This window comes from Puma concolor, chromosome A3 (assembly GCF_028749965.1).
Source record: "Puma concolor isolate L17-30 chromosome A3, mPumCon1.1.hap2, whole genome shotgun sequence".
Lineage (NCBI taxonomy): Eukaryota > Metazoa > Chordata > Mammalia > Carnivora > Felidae > Puma > Puma concolor.
Window position 1 is genome coordinate 66,474,818 of NC_141669.1, and position 19,280 is coordinate 66,494,097.

At 38.6% G+C, this 19,280-nt stretch overlaps 2 long non-coding RNA genes across 4 annotated transcripts in view; one reads left to right on the top strand and one right to left on the bottom strand.

The window, feature by feature from the left end:
- Positions 1–19,280, top strand: part of LOC147582514 (uncharacterized) — an 874,254-nt gene that overhangs the window by 839,733 nt on the left and 15,241 nt on the right. The window contains exons 2-5 of the long non-coding RNA XR_015249212.1: positions 5,929–6,025; positions 7,810–7,925; positions 8,036–8,215; positions 12,120–12,349. This is a non-coding gene — a long non-coding RNA (uncharacterized LOC147582514). The remainder of the gene's footprint in view (positions 1–5,928; positions 6,026–7,809; positions 7,926–8,035; positions 8,216–12,119; positions 12,350–19,280) is intronic.
- LOC147582516 (uncharacterized) overlaps positions 1–19,280 on the bottom strand; it is a 188,020-nt gene that overhangs the window by 127,298 nt on the left and 41,442 nt on the right. The gene's annotated exons all lie outside the window — the stretch shown is intronic.

The following is a 19,280-nucleotide window of genomic DNA, read 5'->3' on the forward strand; positions in this document are numbered from 1 at the left end:
ATTACATAAATTTGGATATAATCCAGGACTAAAAACTAATCATCTGAAATAAAACTACATGCCAGAAAAACATAATATAACATTGTTAGACTATCAGGGAAAATTTTTAAGTTCCATTAGACTATCAGGAAAACTTTTTAAGAGAGAGCACGAGTAAGCAGGGGAGGAGCAGAGAAAGGGAGAGTCAGAATCCCAGGCTCCACACTTTCAGTGCAGAGCCCCACGCAGGGCTCAAACTCACGAATTGTGACATCATGGCCCGAGCCAAGATCAAGAGTCAGACGCTCAATCAACTGAGCCACTCAGGCGCCCCAGGAATATTCTTTATTACCAAGATAGATTTTTGATATTTAAATGTTTTGGTTTTGTCTGGTTTGAAGTTAAATATGTTCACTCTGATATTAATAAAATGTGACTTGATGTATATTTCTATTGCCTTTCTAATGGTAAATAAGCATTTGAAAAAAAAAAGTAAATTGATGTCCATTCATTAAATAAATGTTTATTGAGTACCTGTTATGTGCCAGGATACAGAAGGGAACAAAAATATACAAAGTCCCTGTTGTAGCCAAATGGTGAAATAAATTTACACCTAACATTGATCAAAAAGTATGTTCTGACAAATGAACAACATCAAAAAATCCCAACAATGTAAATAAACTTTATGATATCATGATATTCACAGATTATTGAGCCTCTGAAGTAAACATTGCTTATTACACTTTATTCCACCATTTTAAAAATTAGCAGCAGGTAATGTTACTTATTAAAACAGCTATTCTAAGTAGAAGAGAGATGGGGAAAATAATTGAGAAGCACACCCCCTCTTTCCACTTATCTCTCATGTGATTAGCTAGGCATGTGTGCAAATTAAGAAAGACTGAGAAACCCAATTGCACAGTCTAACCATTAGATAAAATTGCTTGAAATTCAAGGATATTCACTTGGATTGACCATAAAGATTTCAGTGTGGCTAAAACACTGTTACAAATGAGATTGGTTGTGGTTTGGGAAGGTTCACTTTTCCATTTTCCTTCATTCTCCATGGAGATGTGTGCAAGAATCAGAGTATCTATTCTCACTTAACGCCTATCTGAACCCCAACCATAACTCTGTTTTCCCATTCAGTTTTAATCTTGGGCAAAGTAGTTTTAAAATCTAGCCTTCCTGGAAAGATCACTGTAGAAAGAAGACAACTTTTTTCCATCTTAAATACAACTTCAAAAGTGACAGACTGGAAAATCTCTGCAGGCAAATGTGATGTCACTAAAGAAATCACACACTTACCCGTAGAGATTCTACAGTCTGACATCTTCAAGCAGCGAACTGTTCATCAGCTATGCTTTTCTGTATGCAGTCCTTTGACTTGAAATAAATCTGGAGTGGCCAAATAACCAAACTATAGATAACTTACTGAACTTCGGCTTCTTCCAAACTAAGGGGACATACATGCTTCAGGATGACTGAATCCCATCAAATTAAGTTGTAAGATAAGAAGGTTAAATGGTATAAAGCTGCTAATAGCAAAGTGTGATCCCCAGACTAGCAGTATCAGTGCCACCTGGGAACTTACTAGAAATATACATTCTCGTGCCCAGCCCAGGCCTCCTGAATCAGAAACTTTGAGAATGAGCACTTGTCATTTATGCTTTAGCAAGTCTTCCAGGTGATTCTGATTCACATTCAAGTTTGAGAACCACAGGCTTAAAGAGAAAACAAAGGATTATTGCTGAAACACTGAACTCAGAAATCGTCTGATGTTATGTAATATATAAAAAAAAAAGATAAAAGAATATGTATTCACAAAAATAGTATTGTCTAGGATACATTTCTTTTCTAAAGTGATTATCTTAATAAGAAGCCTAAGTATTAACAATGGAACAAAACACCTTCCTTTAACTCTTACTTTGCCAGTAGAATTGTAGAGCTCTGCAATTTTCCTTAGAAATAAAGAGTTAAGAAATCTTATTTAGGAGAAAACGTTTTCATGTTTGGGAGGATTAAAAGGGTACTGACATCATTCAAGTCATGAGCCATAATTCTTATTAGATTTTATTGCTACATTCTTTACACAGCTTTGGAAAGTTATTCCTAAGAGCACAAAATATGCACTTAGACTGCACACAGAGAAGGAAAATGCTCTCACAATGAAATTATTTTAGCCTGACCCAATAATATCTTGAAAGACTCAAGACTTATTCTCTGTGTAACATATCTTTTCAAAATAAGAGATGAGTTTATGTGAAATTTGTATTTCAGTATCTTTGATCATTTCCCATCTTAACAGTTAAATTTGTCTATAAAAGATCTAATTTCTGTATACTAAAAAAACGATTTTTCTTTCCTCTCTGATATAAGAATCGCATGGCAGAAGGGTAAAGAAAAAATACAAATTAAAAATTATAATTGAACTTGGCCTTTAATGACAATGAATGAAATACACAAATTAGTTCTTGTATAGCAGAATGGAGTATCTGAAGTGTCAGTATGCCTGTTAATCAGTAACTTCTGGTAGCATGTTAAAAATTCATCTTCAGTTTCATTCATAATGAATTCATTTTTATTATTTCTGGACCACACCAATTTCCCATGATGTGATGGAAAAAATTGTAACATTCAAAAACTGAATTAGATCACACACAAAACGACAACTTACTCAGATTATAATAATAAGATTTGGCTTATTCATTGACAAGTGAGAGCCCAGCTATGTCCAGAATCTGCAAAGACAGTGCTGGAGAACAGCAAGATGTTTCAGAGACTTCAAACACCCTGAAAGAAGTACATTTACTTAGATGAGGATGAAAAGGCTCTCTAAATACCAGGTTTCTTTGCTTTTATTAGAATTAAATCAATTCAGCATTGATGGAATTGCAGATCAGGGAATCCCAACAGGCAATCTTAAATGCCTTTGATAATAAAAAAATTATTAACCAATATAAGCAATTTGATATGCAAAATCTTTCAAAACATGGGCTCATTGGAGGAAACAGTAAGAAGTGATGCTAGGAATTTAGCATCTTCCTTGGCGGTAGGAGAGCTAGAACTGTCTGATAGCAACAACTAATAGCTATTCCTACATGAAACACTCTATACATATTGTCTAATTTAGTCCTCGCACAAACCTGATGAGGGAGGTATTATTAACCATCTCATTTTGTGAGCAAAGAAACTAAAGTTCAGAAAAACATAAATGGAAAGAAAAGAAATACCTGAACCTGCATGACTGTACATCTGAGACAAAAGAGTATGGAGAATGAACAGGGAACTACAGGTCAGGAAACTGGATTTGGAATATTTGACTCCCTTATTTATGCCTCTCTAGGTCCAAATTTCCTCATCGTTAAAACAAATTGAGTATCCACTTTTCCTGTTTACTGCCCACGGCTTGGAAAACACTTGCCAATGATAAAGAACTGAAAAATGTAGGACATTGTTATTATGCTTGGGGTGAACTGGCAAGCTTTGGGGATGGCCTGGTCTCTTGCTATTTCCCCCACCATAAACTACATCCTTAGCTGTGGAAACTGCAAGAGAAAGGATGCTGCTGGAAATACTAATTTGCCCCTATCATTAGCCCCTCCCAAAACTTTGGCCTTCTGTCTTTGATCATTCTCCCTCCCAGGCCCAGCCATGTTCCTTGTCCCACTCTGGTGATCCCAAGGCCACACATCTTTAAAGCAAGCAAACAGCCTCTCTTGGAGGGCTGTGCCAGGCAAGTTCACATGGTCTTTCCTTCCTTTTAAATTAATTAATTAATTTATTTATTAACATTTATTTTTGAGAGAGAGAGGCAGACCGCAAGTGGGGCAGGGGCAGAGAGAGAGGGAAACAAAGAATCCAAAGCTGGCTCCAGGCCCTGAGCTGTCAGCACAGAGCCCAGTGCTGGGCTGGAACCTGTAGACTGTGAGATCATGACCTGAGCCCATGTCGGACACTTAACTGACTAAGCCACCCAGGCATCCCATAGGCTTTCCTTCTTTTGACAAGGGAGCAGATTTCCTCCTTTTTGCTTTCAAGGGATGTCAGGATTTTCAATAAATGTATAACTGAAAAACACCAGTGCCTAAAAGCCTATGCAGAAGTAGAGCTTGGCTGCAACATGGTACAACGTACCCCCCCTCAGGAACCGGTAATTGCTAACAGATCCAATCCTGACAGACACTTTACAAGCTCTATCATAGAGTCTTAACATTTTAGATCTGGAATGGAAAATAGCGACCACTTATTCCAATTCTATTATTTATTGAGCACTGATTGCATGCTGGGCCTTTCACATGCACTGTCCCATTTAATCTTTCTAACAATCTTGTATTATTAATGGTACCATTTTGCAGATGAGAAACTGAAGCTCTTAGAGGTTTAATAAGGGCCTTGAACTGGATCTGTTCAGCTCCAAAGCCCATCATTTTAACCACCCAATTTTAAGGTCCAGAGGCGTTCAGTGGCCCCAGGTCACACAACTGGTTAGTGGTAAGCCTGAAACTAGACTTCAGTTTTCTTTGTACCATATGACACTTGTTACTACTTGAACCGTCTATATTCCTAGAAAAGTGTCAAACTATTCAGTTTCTCATACAAACCCAATGGCTGACTCGAAATCAAAGCTGCTAAGTTATAATTCACCACTAGAGTGGGCATCAAGAAAGAAAGTTTCATATGAATTCTGCATCTATTTATACTTTAACCCCAGTGGGTAAGTTGTAAAAGCATGCCTTTATATTCCTGAGGACATGACAAACCATCAAATTCACACATCATTATGAAACAGATGCTTTTCGTAATTTCTGTTGCTAACCTAAAAGGCATGGCAAAACTAATCATTAATAAAGATGGTCCCTAACTTACAATGGTTCAACTTAACTATCTGTCAACCTTAGGTGGGGTGTAAAAGTGATACACATTCAGTAAAAAACATACTTTGCATTTTGAATTTTGAGGTTTTCTCAGGTTAAGGATACATGGTACGATACCCTCCCATGATGGTAGGCAGTAGCATACGATAAATGAGGATAAACAACCTAAATACTTACAACCATTCTGTACCCATTCAACCATTCTATTTCTCACTTCAGTACAGTATCTAATAAATTATAAGATATGTTCAACACTTCGTTATAAAATAGGCCTTGTGTTAGAGGACTGTGCCCAATTGTAGAGCTAAATTTAAGTGTTCTGAGCACATTTAAAGTAGGCTAGGCTGAGCTACGATTTTCTGTAGGTTCTATGTATTAAGTGCCTTTTTGACTTATAGCAGTTTCAGCAGACAGTGAGTTTATTGGGATATAACCCCATCATAAGTCAAGAAAGATCTATCTGTAGCACAGCAGGGATCATGTTGGGGTTTTGTAAGACCAGGCTTGAATTTGCACTCATAAACAGGTAAATGTTACCAATTCATTACTCATCTTCCAATTTCCATGTCACTTGTTAACTCTGTCTTCTGTAAAATTTCACCTGAAGGACCCATTAAGGATATTACAATATGTAAAAAATAGATAACCTTTCCATTTGACAAATGGCTTTTAATTTTCTTAGTGGTCACCCACAGCAGTGGCTGCTATGGATAACTTCCTTCATCTCACAAATGACTACCTACCAAAATTAAAGTAGCACGTAATGAAATCTGATCTAATAAAAAGTGTGGTTAATTGCTATGACAAATTATAACATTAATTACTTGATACAAATAGAAGTACAAAGGGATATTTCCTGAGTGGCTTTAGCTCAGCTTTTGTTTTTCCCTCCCATACTTGTTGCTCACCATCTTGCTTCTCATTTTCTTTCCTTCCTTCTATCTTCCCCCTCATCTCTGCAAAACTCAGAGCTGTGTTTGGTTGTGGGAAAGGGGGAAGGTGAAGGGCAAAATAATTTCAATTGGGGTTAAAACATATCACCAGTAATTCATAGATTATTCTTTCTCCTAAGGCTTCAACCAGGAGCTTCAGAAGAACTAAAAGTCATATTTCTTTGCCCAGTTATTGGTTTAAGGAAACCAGGGATCACCATGTATTTTACGAAAAAGGTAACTTACCACCATTATCGTTATTGATAAATATTTGTTGAGCATACCATGCGCTTGCAACAGTGCCAAATGCTATATTTTTTGAAGGCTTCAGGCAAGGAAGACAGGCTATTCCTTTTTCTAGTGGGGACTCCCCTCTGAAACTTAATTTTCAGTGCCCCAATGGTTTGAGAGGGTGCATAGAATTATTCCTTATTTAAACATATAATTATACTTCATTTAGATTTTATTATCTCACTTTTATGGAATTGTATGGATTTTAAGTGTTTTGCCCAACTTGCTTTTAGAACAAGCTCTCTTTTCTCACTTTATATACAAAACATCCTAACTGGCTACATTTGACTTTAAATATCTATGTTAGAAAGACACAGACTCATTTGAGAAACTAAGCATGTGAAAACTAGGAGTAGTAAATATTTATGAATATGGTAATGTTCTCTTTCTTGACCTGGGTGGTGGTTACATGGGTGTGTCCACTTGGTGATAATTCATCAAGCTGTACACTCATGATTTGCACATTTTTCTATAAGTGTGTTTACCTCAATAAAATAACTTAGACATACATATTTATGAAGAGTCCTGACATCCCCTCCCCAAACACATGCAAGCCCACAATCAGAAGAACTGATTTCACAGGAGAGTATTTATTTTTCCCTTTCCTGGAGTCCTCATTTCTTGCCCCAGGGACTTTAACTCTTCAACTTCAATCCAAGAGATTGTTTGTAGGGCCTCCCTCTCATCAGATATTCTCCCTTTACACTTTTTTTTTCTTTTTCTCAAGGAATTTCTTCTGTTGACTGGGCCTCTGTCTTCTCTAATAGGTCCCTATAATTTCTGTGTTCTTCCTTTTTTGCTCACAGTATGTTATCCGGCTGCCCTTGCCAATGCCCACAAAGCTTCAGTTGTCCTTTCCCGGGTGCTGGCTGGGTGGCTTTCTCAGGCTTGTCTTCAAGATGAGCTCATGGGATTAAAAATTACTGTGCCTCCTACTTTCTTTCTCTCTTTTTCTCACTATACCTCTGAATCTTGTATTTCCAGCAGATTAAATCCCATGTTTCTTTGCAACGCCTTTGAAAAGTACTACTATTGGACATTCTCCCATTTTCAATTGTTTCTTTTTTTTTTAATGTTTATTTATTTATTTTTGACAGAGAGAATGAGACTGAGTGGGGGAGAGGCAAAGAGAGAGAGGGAGAGAGAGAATTCTAGGCTCAGCGTGGAGCCTGATGTGGGACTTGATCCCATGAACTGTGAGATCATGACCTGAGCCAAAATCAAGGGTCAGATGCTCAACCAACTGAGCCACCCAGCCGCCCTCAATTTTGTTCCTGTAAGAACCTCCCTGATAAGATTCTGTCAAAATCAAATGAAATAATCTACATAAAATACTTAGTATACATACTAAGTAAAATACTCAGACATATGGTAATCATTCATTAAATAGCAGCTTTTGTTATTGTTAGTAATAGTATGATTAGCTAAGGATATTTTTTGTTTGTTATAACAGTAGGGTCAACTCAAATTCTTAACCTGTGAAAATTGTAATGCCAAGGGAAAAATAAAATAGCAGCTACCATTTATTACATGTTCTGTATCAGGCATTGTTAGGCACTTTACACAAATAGTCTTATTGAAGCCTCTAATAACAGTATGAAATAGATTTGGGGATCCTATTTTAAAATGAGAAAACTGAGTTTTGTAGGGGTTACATCATTTTGCCGGGTCACTTCCAATTAAGCTGAACATGGAGATGTGTTTCTTCTGAAAAAACCACCTTCTTGCAGGATGTGCATCCTGCCAGATTGTGGCATGACACTCGGCCCCTCAATAAGAAGCCATTGGGTTCCAACTACAGAAGAAATCTCAAACCTGACCCTTGCCTCTAAGGAGCAGACAATGGGTAAGTCAACCTTGTCCCAACTTTGTCCAGCGTTTCATCTTTGAGACCTAACGATTTGCAGGCTTCAAGGACCTAATCATCTTCTACTCTTTTGTGTTTGTTGCCTTTAGCATCTCCTCCATCATCCCAAATGAAGAATCATCTTGGAAAATTGTGACAAATTTATAGACTAAAGATTCTTCTCCGTTGTAAGAATCTTGAGACGTCTGGAATTCTAGACACTGTCTCCTAAAAATTTCCAGGATAAACTTCCCTCCTTCTTTTACTATAGGTGCACTCTACAAAAGAAGGTAGGTTTGAAATGATTCAGACACTAAGACTACAACCCCACTGAGTCATGATCAATGCCTTATGTCTTTGGTCTCCAAAAAGAGGACCTTCAAAATATTCTTTCTTTTTTAAGAAATGGAAGGTGGCATACACCAAGTCTTAAGAGTTACACCCAATTATACACAGGCAATCCTTAGTGAATATTCTAATAGCAACTAGTTTATTTATTTCTCTCCAATTACTCACGTCAGTATCATTATCCAACTTGCTAATGGCTTTCCTTGAAGAGGTTATTTATTCATCTGCTTTGCTTCAGTTATGAAAGATGCACTGTGTCCCTTGAACTAGGGCTGGCTTCTTTTTAAGATTTTCTAGAAGCTTAAACTAGAAGAGTATGAAAAAGCCCTTTTTTATGAGAACCATTCTTCATATCAATTACACTTTTGCTCTGTCATTAATTGTGACTACCTATTTAAGAATGTCTCCACCATTCAGAATGTGGAAAACATGCCAATGGGAAGCTCAGCTCAATGGCAGTTCTGGCTTTGGCTTTGGGCTGGACACCCACTTATGCACAGTATGACTCAGACTCCCTTCTCGTAACGCCTTATCTCTAGACACCATTCTCCATGAATCCTTTTCTCTATTCGTAATCACTTCTAATCCTCATGCTCCTCTGTCTGACCTTCTCTTCCCACAAAAATCCAGAAAGTATGCACTTAATAAACAAACAAATCCATTGACAAAGATAGATGTATTCAGGGCAGCTTTACCAAAATTCAGCTTCAAACTGGTATTTAGCAAAATTCCAGCCAAAATGCTCATTTGTAACTCTAGCCAACTATTTTATTGAAACCAATTCAAAGCCAAACATTTTTTGAATGCCTACAAAGCTACAAAAATAATAAATAATGTTTGGCTATCTTTCAAGCCTTGGGGGATTCAGAGTCCCAATCCCAAAAAGAACAAGAAGGCAAGGTAAAAAGGAAGCAGACATGAAAAAGATTATTGCCTGGAGAGTGACTCCCACCCAGAAATCAGAGAGAGGAAGTTTGTTTGAAGAAACTTGAAGTGGTCCCCACATCTGCTAGGAAATTGGGATATAGAACCGAGCCCTGTTGAAGGGGTTCTTATAAGTCCTCTCACCCATCAGCACCTTTTCAGTTGGTTTTCATAGACTTTTCTGCCTTTGTTTTGAGTTAATTTCCAAAAGAGGGATTGCAAAAGACACTCAAATGTAACAAAATTAGTACCACTCCAGCACCAGTGTGAATCTGAGTACCCAAAGACCTGAGCTGTTTCAGAATTCTGACCTGAAGGCTAAGGGAGAACTAGATTTCTAAGCAGCATGTCTCAAATGACAGAACACTTGTATCCATAAAGAAGAGAAAACTGAATTATAAAATGGCTTATGTCAACTCTGGATACCATTGGTTCAGAGAAACCATAAGCATCATGCAAACTCAGAAGCCCCTCAGTGTAGAAATAGATACACCTCTTGGCCAACACCCTAGAGCACCCTGGTACATCATTAATAAGTCAGTAACTTGAGCAAGGCACAGAAGCAGATTTTAAAAACTTCTGGAAAGGAGGCGTCTGGGTGGCTCAGCCAGTTGAGGGTCCGACTTCGGCTCAGGTCATGATCTTGCAGTTCATGAGTTCAACCCCCATGTCAGGCTCACTGCTATCAGTCTGTCAGCGCAAAGCCTGCTTCAGATCCTCTGTCCCCTCCGTCACTTGCACTCTCCCAAAAAATAAATAAATATTTTTTTTAAAAAGAAAAGAAAAACTTCTAGGAAGGAAGATAATAACATAAGCATAAATATAAGAGTGGAATTTGGGCACCTCTTCTAAAATCTAGAGGTTGGAAAGAAAAAACAAGTAATTGAGTTAACCAAAGGACATCATGGTAAAATTAAAATAAAACCAGAATTTATTAACTATGTATCAGATTTTGTACCAGGTAGACATTTCCACAATATTATCTCAGTTAGTTGTTAATAATGTCACCCACAAGTATTAACAATGCACAAACTGAATCTCCAAGAAACAAAATGATTCACCTTAAAGCACCACGCTGGTAAGTGTAGTACCAGGAACCACACCCTGCTCTACCTCACTCCAAAGCTCATGTGCTTCCCAACCCCTTATGCCATCTTCCACAGTCAATTGCAGGAGGGTTAATCCTTCCGAGTTTTCAGAAGTTATCTAAATAATTCTGACTCTGAGTAAATAACATGATCTTAAGAGAAATATTGAAATTGCAACTGTCTAAACAGATCCAATGACCTAACAGAAACTTCTGTTACATCCAAATACAAATCTATAGAGAGTAAGATCTAAGAGTTTACAGAATTAAGATCACAAATGCATACATTGCAATGCCCCCAAAGATGCCTGTAGGAATACTTTACTATGGATTTAGAGTCTCCCTTCCTTTGGTAATATCCCTAAAATCCTTGAACAGCATGTATGGTTTTAGAAATAGCTTACTTCTTGATACTTTGCTACTATTTTTTTAGTTTATCTGGCCTATGGACTAACCAGCCACATTAGCATAGCTTTGTTACCAAAACTTCTTTATATCATTGCCCTCCTTTTCCCTTTTAAATGCCCATCACAACAACCCAGTAAGGTGGGCAAGGCAGCAAAGTATGTGTCTATACTTTCCCCCTAGTGCCTTCCCCACTGCAGTTGTGGGCATGATATACCCTATGTCTTGGGTTCACCTGCAGCTCTTTATTTTCCTCATCAATGTACAGTACTTCCAGTTATGACCTTTTTCTAATGTTTTCCAGTAGAGGGAAGAAGAACTACATCTTTATTCTTGCTATCTCTTAACAGTCACTTTCAGTGTTAAACCTTCTAGGAAGAAAGGGAAATCAAATCTAAGGTTAAGAGAAAAGAAAAAAAGAACAAGCCTGCATGTTGCTTTGGAGTTGGATCTGATTTATTCTAACCCCTTGAGAAGAAAGACATGAGAAATGATAGGCCCTTGTTTTTTGCTTAGGATAAAATCCTCTATTTCTTTTTGATCCTGAGCAATTTGACTCCAGAAAATAGACATAGACTATATTTTAAATGCTAAATTTCAGTGAGAAGACATTTTTATTTCTCAACAAGTAGCCTTCTACTTAGGAGTTCATATGAAAAGCAAGATTATATTCTCTTGTTCTTTCTTAATTGTTTTGTAACTTCATATCTCCCTGAATTTTTTCCTTGAAAAGCCTTTTTTCTAACCAAGCAGATTATCATTATCCTAATTCTGTCAAGTCTCAGTTATTTAGGGACAAGTTATGAGCTGGAATCTATAATACTTTGCTTCAACAAACATTTCATTTAGCTCAACAAACTTTTATTGTGTAACTTTTAAGTAGTAGAGGCCATACAGAGAATTGTATGGCTGAGACTATAAAGATGAATAAGGGTGGTCCTTACATATAGGAGGTCATAGTCTAATGAGGGAGACAACATGTAAGCAAGAAAACATCATTGTGTATAACAGGTGTGAAAATAGAGAGGGTACAAACTGAGCACAGAGAAGGGAGACAGAAGAGAGAAAGTGTCTGGTGTTGGTCTTAGATTGAATGTGTGTGTCAGTCACACAAGGTATGTATGTATGCATATGTGTGTGTATGTTTGTTCAAGGAGGGAGGGAGGAAGAGGAAACTGTCTCAAGTATGTGCAAAGGCATAATACAGCTCATTGGATTATGGAACTTCAAGCAGTTTGTTATAGCTTGAGTCTACAATTTAGGGGAAGAAATGGACTAGTATGAAATGAAACTAGAGAGAAAGGCAGGGCAAATCCCCATCAAAATGCAAATCCTTGCCCTAAACCAGACATACAAAATCAAAATCTGGACACGGACTCTGGGGATCTGTTTGTAACAAGGTCCTCTGATGCTTCTTATACTCCCTGAAGCTGAGAATCCCCACAGCAGATGATGGAGAACCTCTTCAGTCTCTCCCTCCTTCCTTTCTTGATCATTATCCCTATGATTGATCAGCCCCACTCAATGAATTAGAAGGGCGGAGGCTCATGGCCCAATCCAATGTAACTGAATAAAGCAGCATGAGCAAAGGGAAGGACACAGAAACTACCATCTAAAAAAGGTGAAGACCTGGACCCCCATTATCACACCTGCCCCTTTGGTGAGTATATATATGCTCATTACCTTTTTCAATTACATAATTGTTGTTTGTTGGTTGTTGTTTTTTTTTTTTTTTTTTACCTGAGGAACTATTTTAGGGTGTTGTTGGTATTCCCAAATTCCTTATAAAGCTTGCTTATAAATGGTTTTTGAGTGATTGGTTTTATATCCTCCTATACTTACTTGTGTTTCTTATTATGTAAGGATTAAATAGAATAAATCCTTTCTAAATGCAAAAATTAGGACATGATATGCAATGCTGCACATACCAGCAACGTGTGAATATAGGTTTCAATTCACCAAGAGAAGTAGCTTGATAATGTCTCATCAAGAAAAAATCCAGGAGACATAATAACTCTTCAGCCAATGTGCTCAGTGAATAGCGCTATGCTTTTACCCAAGGCACCCATGTGCCTCTGCTCACATGATGCTCTTCTTGCAGGTCTAACCTGGATGGCTGTGAGTTGGCTTAATCTCAGCTGGCAACTGTGAGATGTTCATACAATCCCCCACAGTGGTCTCTGGGATTATGCTAAACAGAGCAATTTCCTTGCCCTCATGGATCAAAAGACTTGTAGGCAACCCAAATTACAGTACGGAATTACTAGTTCATGACAAAAAAAAAAAAGCAAAGTTGCTATGGTTACTGTTTCATGTTCAACCTCTTTTAATCTTACTGAAGTCTTTTCTGAAGTCCTGCTCTACGAGAAAGGCAACCAGCCTTGGGAATTAATTTGTCTTTATTGGATTCATGTTCCATTTATAGCACTCCTTTAAGGCTCCTTGGTTTTTTGTTTGTTGTTTTTTTTTTTAAATCAACCAAGGGAGTTTGGTGTTAGAAGCTAAACCTAAAATGTTTTCCTTCTGAAAGCTCCTCCCACTCTTTCTGGGGGTGCTGTCAGATTCCAAGCAGTCCAAAAGAGGATGATCTGCCAGCCCTACTCAAACTTCGACTGCCCAGATTCTCACACTGAAAGTCTCTTCCTCATTCCTACTATGAACGTTTCACATTCAACTGTCCTAATTGATACTGAAATTTAGAATCAACTGTGGCTCTGGCCTCAAAGACTTTTTTGAGCCATGCCTAACTCCAATTCTTGGTGACCCCTGGAAACAGGGGCAGAAGACTATTCCGGAAAAAGATTGAGAACAAATGTGATTCCTCAGGATAAAAAAATCAAGGCCAGTTCTCTTTCTCATTCACCCAGCAGCACCAAACCAATTAGATGGAACAAATTTGTAATTAATGTAAGATTAACTTTAGCAACAAAATGTATTAAACATGCTATTTCAAAGGTCTTGGCTGACGTAGTTCCTTGGGTATCTTCAGGAAGAGAAGAAGCCTGTGTGTCTATCCGATTAGATTACACATCTGCTATTGTGACCTATTAGGTTTCCTTGCCAGCAAGTGATGTTGGGTAGTAGGAAGTCAGTTTGAGGACTAGTTATTCCCAGACTAACAGGACAAATACTGAAATATAAGCCAGAAAATAACTTACCTCTGATAAGAAGAGGGCTTCATATTAATCTGCATCACTCATTAGGGCCCTTTAAAGCTATGAAATTCTCCAGATATCATCTGTATCTTCCTGCTAGTTGAAATAGCCTTTTTTTTTCCCCATCAAACATTAAAAAATTACCAATTCCAATTCTTGGTGACAATTTTTCAAAAAAGATACATTCTTTTTTCAAAAGGAAAGAAAATTAATGTAATTAAATAGGACAAGAAAAAAATTTTAAATAGATGAGCACATACTATGTTTCAGGAATTGTGTTTGTGGTCATGTTGGTACATGCGGTAAGTACTGTAGATGTTTGCAGTACTGTCTACACATCTAAGCACCAGGGGAGCTTTCAGAAAGGCCAAAGGCAAGGGCTTCAGGCTTCATCACAGATGAATTAAATCAGAATGACTAGGTGTGGGGCCTGAGCATCACTATTTATGAGCTGCCCAACAGATTCTAATGTGCAGTCAGAGGTGAGAATCAGTGTATGTGAGTCCAACGAGAAGGCTGTGGATGGAGTGGAGTGGAGTGAAAGAGAAACTGGTAGGAGATGGAATTGGAGCAATAACTGGGTGGTCCATGGTAAGGATTTGGGGTTTTAATGTGAATGACTTGAGAAGCACTGGGGGAGAGTTTTTTAATTAGAGAAGTAGCATGACTTGTTTACTAGGTAACATAGATCGAATAGGATTTTCTCAGAACTTAATAACTTATAAACTCTAAGGAAAAACATGTGTTGTGGGCTCCAAATAGCAACCTTGCAATTAAACTTGAGAAGCATAGACCACAGGACAGGCAGGTTCCTACCAAGAGGAGAGCTAGTATAAAAGACCAAAGAGAAAACTGGCTCTGGAATTAGGAGTCCCAACTCCTTTTGAAAACTAATTAGCTTTTTTGCTGCTTTAATGGGGGGGGGGGGGGGGGGGGAATCACGTATCTTTTCAGCCACATAGAATATGACTTGAAAAAAAAAAACTTAAAAATTTTATCACCCTGGTGATAATTAGCATCGAAATAAGGGAAGGCTTTGGCATCTCTGTCAATGAGACACCCAAAATATTGTTGTTGGATGGGATTAGTTTATGACAGTGCTAATAGAGGATAGAGTGCAACAGGGTTCCCAGCCTTTTCCTATGGAGGCTCTGTCTTGCTCACTATATGAGACCTTGTTAGGGCTCCTGGGAACCAAGTCCTCACCTCAATCGCCAGCACCTATAGTATGGCCCTTGTTCTTCCTTGTTACTACCTATACCATGAAGACTATCTACATCAAAGTGGAAGAAGCTGGTCTCTCTCCCAGAGCAAGCAAGCAGAGCCTACTGCCAGTCTGCAGGCCTGCACCTTAAATGTGTGCTGAACCTGTGATTCTGATCTGCTGCACTAAACCTGAACTCTATTCCTGCTCAGTGCAGCTGACCATGCTCTCTTCATCCTCCAGCCTGTGTGTTCCTGTCTGATCACAGATTGCAACTCACTGTGGCTCTAAGCATTACTCAGGTCAGACCTCACCTCTACACCTGGATTTGGCTTTGCACATAGGAACCACGGTGACCATGTGTCGCCTACAGGCTTCACTATTTGGGGCCCCATGTAAAGGGCATCCCAAGGCTGCATCTTTAGATCTTGCCTGATTCTTCCCTGACCAGTTGTGTCCCAGTATGTACTGCACATAAACCTGTGGTGCTTAAAACTTGCCCTGAGTGTTCTCTAAGCATCCCTGGCTTTGTCCTCAGGTGTACACTTTGAGCTTGCAGGTGTCCCACCACACCCAGCCCTGGCTTCTACCAGAGTGACAGAAGTCCAGAGATCCATTGATTTCCCCACTGATTTCCTAGTTTTCATACTACCTTCAGTTCCCCAAATGAGCGAAGGTCTCCTTCTGAGCTCATTCCCCTGGACAACTCTTGACTGAACCTTCTTAGTGCTAGAAATCAACATTTCAGTCCTGGCCCAAAAAGTGAAGTAAGATTACCAGCCTTCCTTAGACCATTAGTGCTAGCAGTTCAGCTGGCCCAGGAGGCTGACCTTGGCTTTCAGGTACTGCAGGGAGCCCCATGCTGTAAGCCCAACTTGACAGCAGGTTTTATTTATTCCATTAATGAGAACAAGCTAGCTAGATGGTGGTCATCCTTCTGCCTTCAAAGGATTTTATCGTTCTCTGCTTCTGAATGTATGTAGTAAGGAATGTGGGCAGGCTCAAGTCAGCCAGCAAAAATTCCATCTGCCACCAAGAAGGCCTCTGAAGTCACTGACAAAGTCAAAAAGCCCAAGGCATCCTAGCAGCACCCCTATGCAAGCTAAAAGTGACCCCAGGCTCACAATGTCTGTCTTCTCTGTACATCCAGATTAGAACTTGCTGTGGCCCTCTCCAGGCTGTACTACTGGAGAATAAATAGTCGTTGAATGCCCAGAAAGGCCATCTTTGTCTTCCTTTGTCAATTAATTAAATTCCTTTAATTAATTAATTAAAAAATCAAAACTAAACAACAGAACAAAGAGGGTTTATGTGTCCAGTGATGATTGCAAGATCTCAGGAAGTCTACAGCTGTCCATCCTATCTAAGACAGAGCTGTCTTCCATGAAGGTGGAGCAGGGTTAAAGAAACCTTTACTGGTTACAGATTCAATCCTCTATTGGCTAGAGCACTTTGATATTAGTAATCTTGCCAGGTACCCAATTTGTACCTGTATAACCCATTCTTCTAAATCATTTTTGAAGCCCAAACTTCTCCTTAAAAACACACTTTCTTTTGGGGGTTATGGCATTATTTAATTTATAGTCTCAAAACCTGCTGCACTTGTATCCCACACTCTACTAGCAATGAACATTGATAGTCTGGAGGGGGTAAGGATGGAGAAGGTTCCAAGCTCAGCCAACATGCTTGACCACAAAACCTGGTTTCAAGTTCTCTCTGTAAGGTACAGCTGCTTTTCATGTTTCATTCAACAAGTACTTAATGCCAGTGAGGTACCAGGCCCTGTATCGGGAATGCAGCAGTAAACAAACCATCCCTACCCTAGTAGGGAGCTGATTGTGAAACCAATCATGTAAATATCTCCATTGTAATTATAGATGGTTACCTGCTATGAGCAAAGGATGGGGAGACCTCATCTGAACAAGCTGAGGTTGAGATTCGAAGAATGGGTAGGAGTTGTGGGAACAGCATGGTGAAAACCTTGGGAGAAGGGAGGAGTTTGATCAACTCTAGGAACAGATAAGTCTGCCACTTAGCTGTACAACATTTTTGTCACCTGGAATGGACATACAAGGAGGCTCTCTCTAAAAAAACCTCTGGGAGATCTTCCAGAAAAAGTGACCCTCTTCTTTTTGGTTCTATTAGAGACACCTCAATTACTGGGAGATGCCCTTGGCCTATACAATGCTCCAAAGATTGCTCAAAACTGTAGCCTAGATTTTGACATTCTCCTGTTTCATAGCAGCCTGTCTCTGAGTTGTCTTTCCTTACTATCATTTTGCTCCATCTACAGGCAGACTAGCTCTATTTCCAAACTCAAGTAATCCAGAGAACTGAAGAGTTTTTAATCTATGATTTTTTTCTGGAGTGAAAGGAAATGAAAAGAGAAAGTTGCAAATGTATTCCTAAAAGATCTGTAGTAATATGATGTCTAAAGAGCAACATTCCTGAACTCCAATAATTACTAGGATTTGAATTTCTGTAGATGCTTCATTCTGGTCCTTTTTCCTTCTAGATCATCACACTCATTTTATCACAGTCCTGGTTGATCACTTGTTTCCAATAGCCCATATAGTCTCAGACCAGGATAGAGCAGTTGTTCTCAAATTATAGTCTCTGAACTGTATCACCAGGGAACTTGTTAAAAATGCTGATTCTTGGGCCCCATCCTAGAGCCATTAAATTAGAAACTGATTGTGTATCCCAGCAGTCTTTTAATAAACCTCTGGACAATTCTGCATGCTCAAGTTTGATAACCACTGGCCTGTATAGGAGCTTTTACCCAACTCCATGAATCCCTCTTTCCCCACCAAATTCCTTGTAGCAGTTTGTAATTAAAGATGATACTCCCATAGTCAACCATCCCAGCCACCATGTCCCAGTACTGAGGGGTTTCAAAACCTGTTGCAATACTATACTAGGTACTCCAAATAACCAATAGCCTAGAATCATGACATGTGGGCAAATGGACTTATGTTACTTTTGATAAATGACGCTATTTGAAAATTACAGTGGATATTTGCAACAATCAAATCTTGAGGGATCCTGTTCTTCACCTATTTTTATTTCCTTATTACATTCCTTCTAGCTCACAAATGACATAATACCACCTAATTTCCCAGACACTGCTAGAGTTGTTAACTTAATTCCCTAATCTGCCAAATCTACCTGCTAAACCAAAATTATAAGAGACCATGAGAGCTATAGGAAAATATGGGCTGACTTTTCAGGTCCTGGTCCTGGGATTGCTTCTCCAACAGAAGTCTTCAGGGTCCCCAGAACCATTCTGTTTATAAGTTCTTTGGCTTTACTGCAATACTCTCTATGAAAATATATAAACCTTATATAAACCTCTGTATAAACCTTAAGGAAATGCCTGTTAAACAATTGAGATAACGTACTTGATCATAGATAAGAACTCCGGAAAGAGAATAAGATGGAACTTATTTTTATGATAAGCTAGATAGAGTGTTTTAGTGTATTCCAAAATTAAACCACTGATAGAATTAAAACATGGTGAAGTATTAACTCTTAGGGCTACTTGGTATTCAGATAAATGAAGACAGAGAGCAATCAGTGGACTTTCCAGTCTCCATTCTGTGATCTCCACTTTGATTCTATTTCCAAATCCCCTACCCTTTATGTCTAAAATATCCCATGTAAACCAAAAGTTCCACTGACAGAAGGGCAGGATTTCTAGGTAATACTAGAGCCCTTAATTAATTCTATATTTGGAGGAATTTTAGAAGACTAATTAGAATTTTCTGATGAGATCATCAAAAACTGACCTGCAAAATGATCAATAAGATAGGAAACCAGTAACATTCTTGAAATTGTGTATCTGACCATTATGTTCTTCTTGGTATCCTATGCCTCTTATATCTATTAATTCTAATTCTAACCTTATCATTTCAGTGAGCTAGAATTCTAGAATAAAAGACATGATAAATCTATCTTGAACATGTACATGCAACTTATCCTAATCAATGAATCCAAAACTAAATGCTCACCAGGTTGTCTCATTCAAATCTCCTTAGGATTTTAATATTTTTAAATTATCCTTTAAAACAAAAAACAGAAACAAGTGGCTTAAGGCAAGCTGTTTTTAAAATATCCTCTCTAAGGGGCGCCTGGGTGGTGCAGTTGGTTAAGCATCTGACTCCAGCTGGGGTCATGATCTTGCGTTCAAACCCAGCATCAGGCTCTGTGCCGACAGCTCAGAGCCTGGAGCC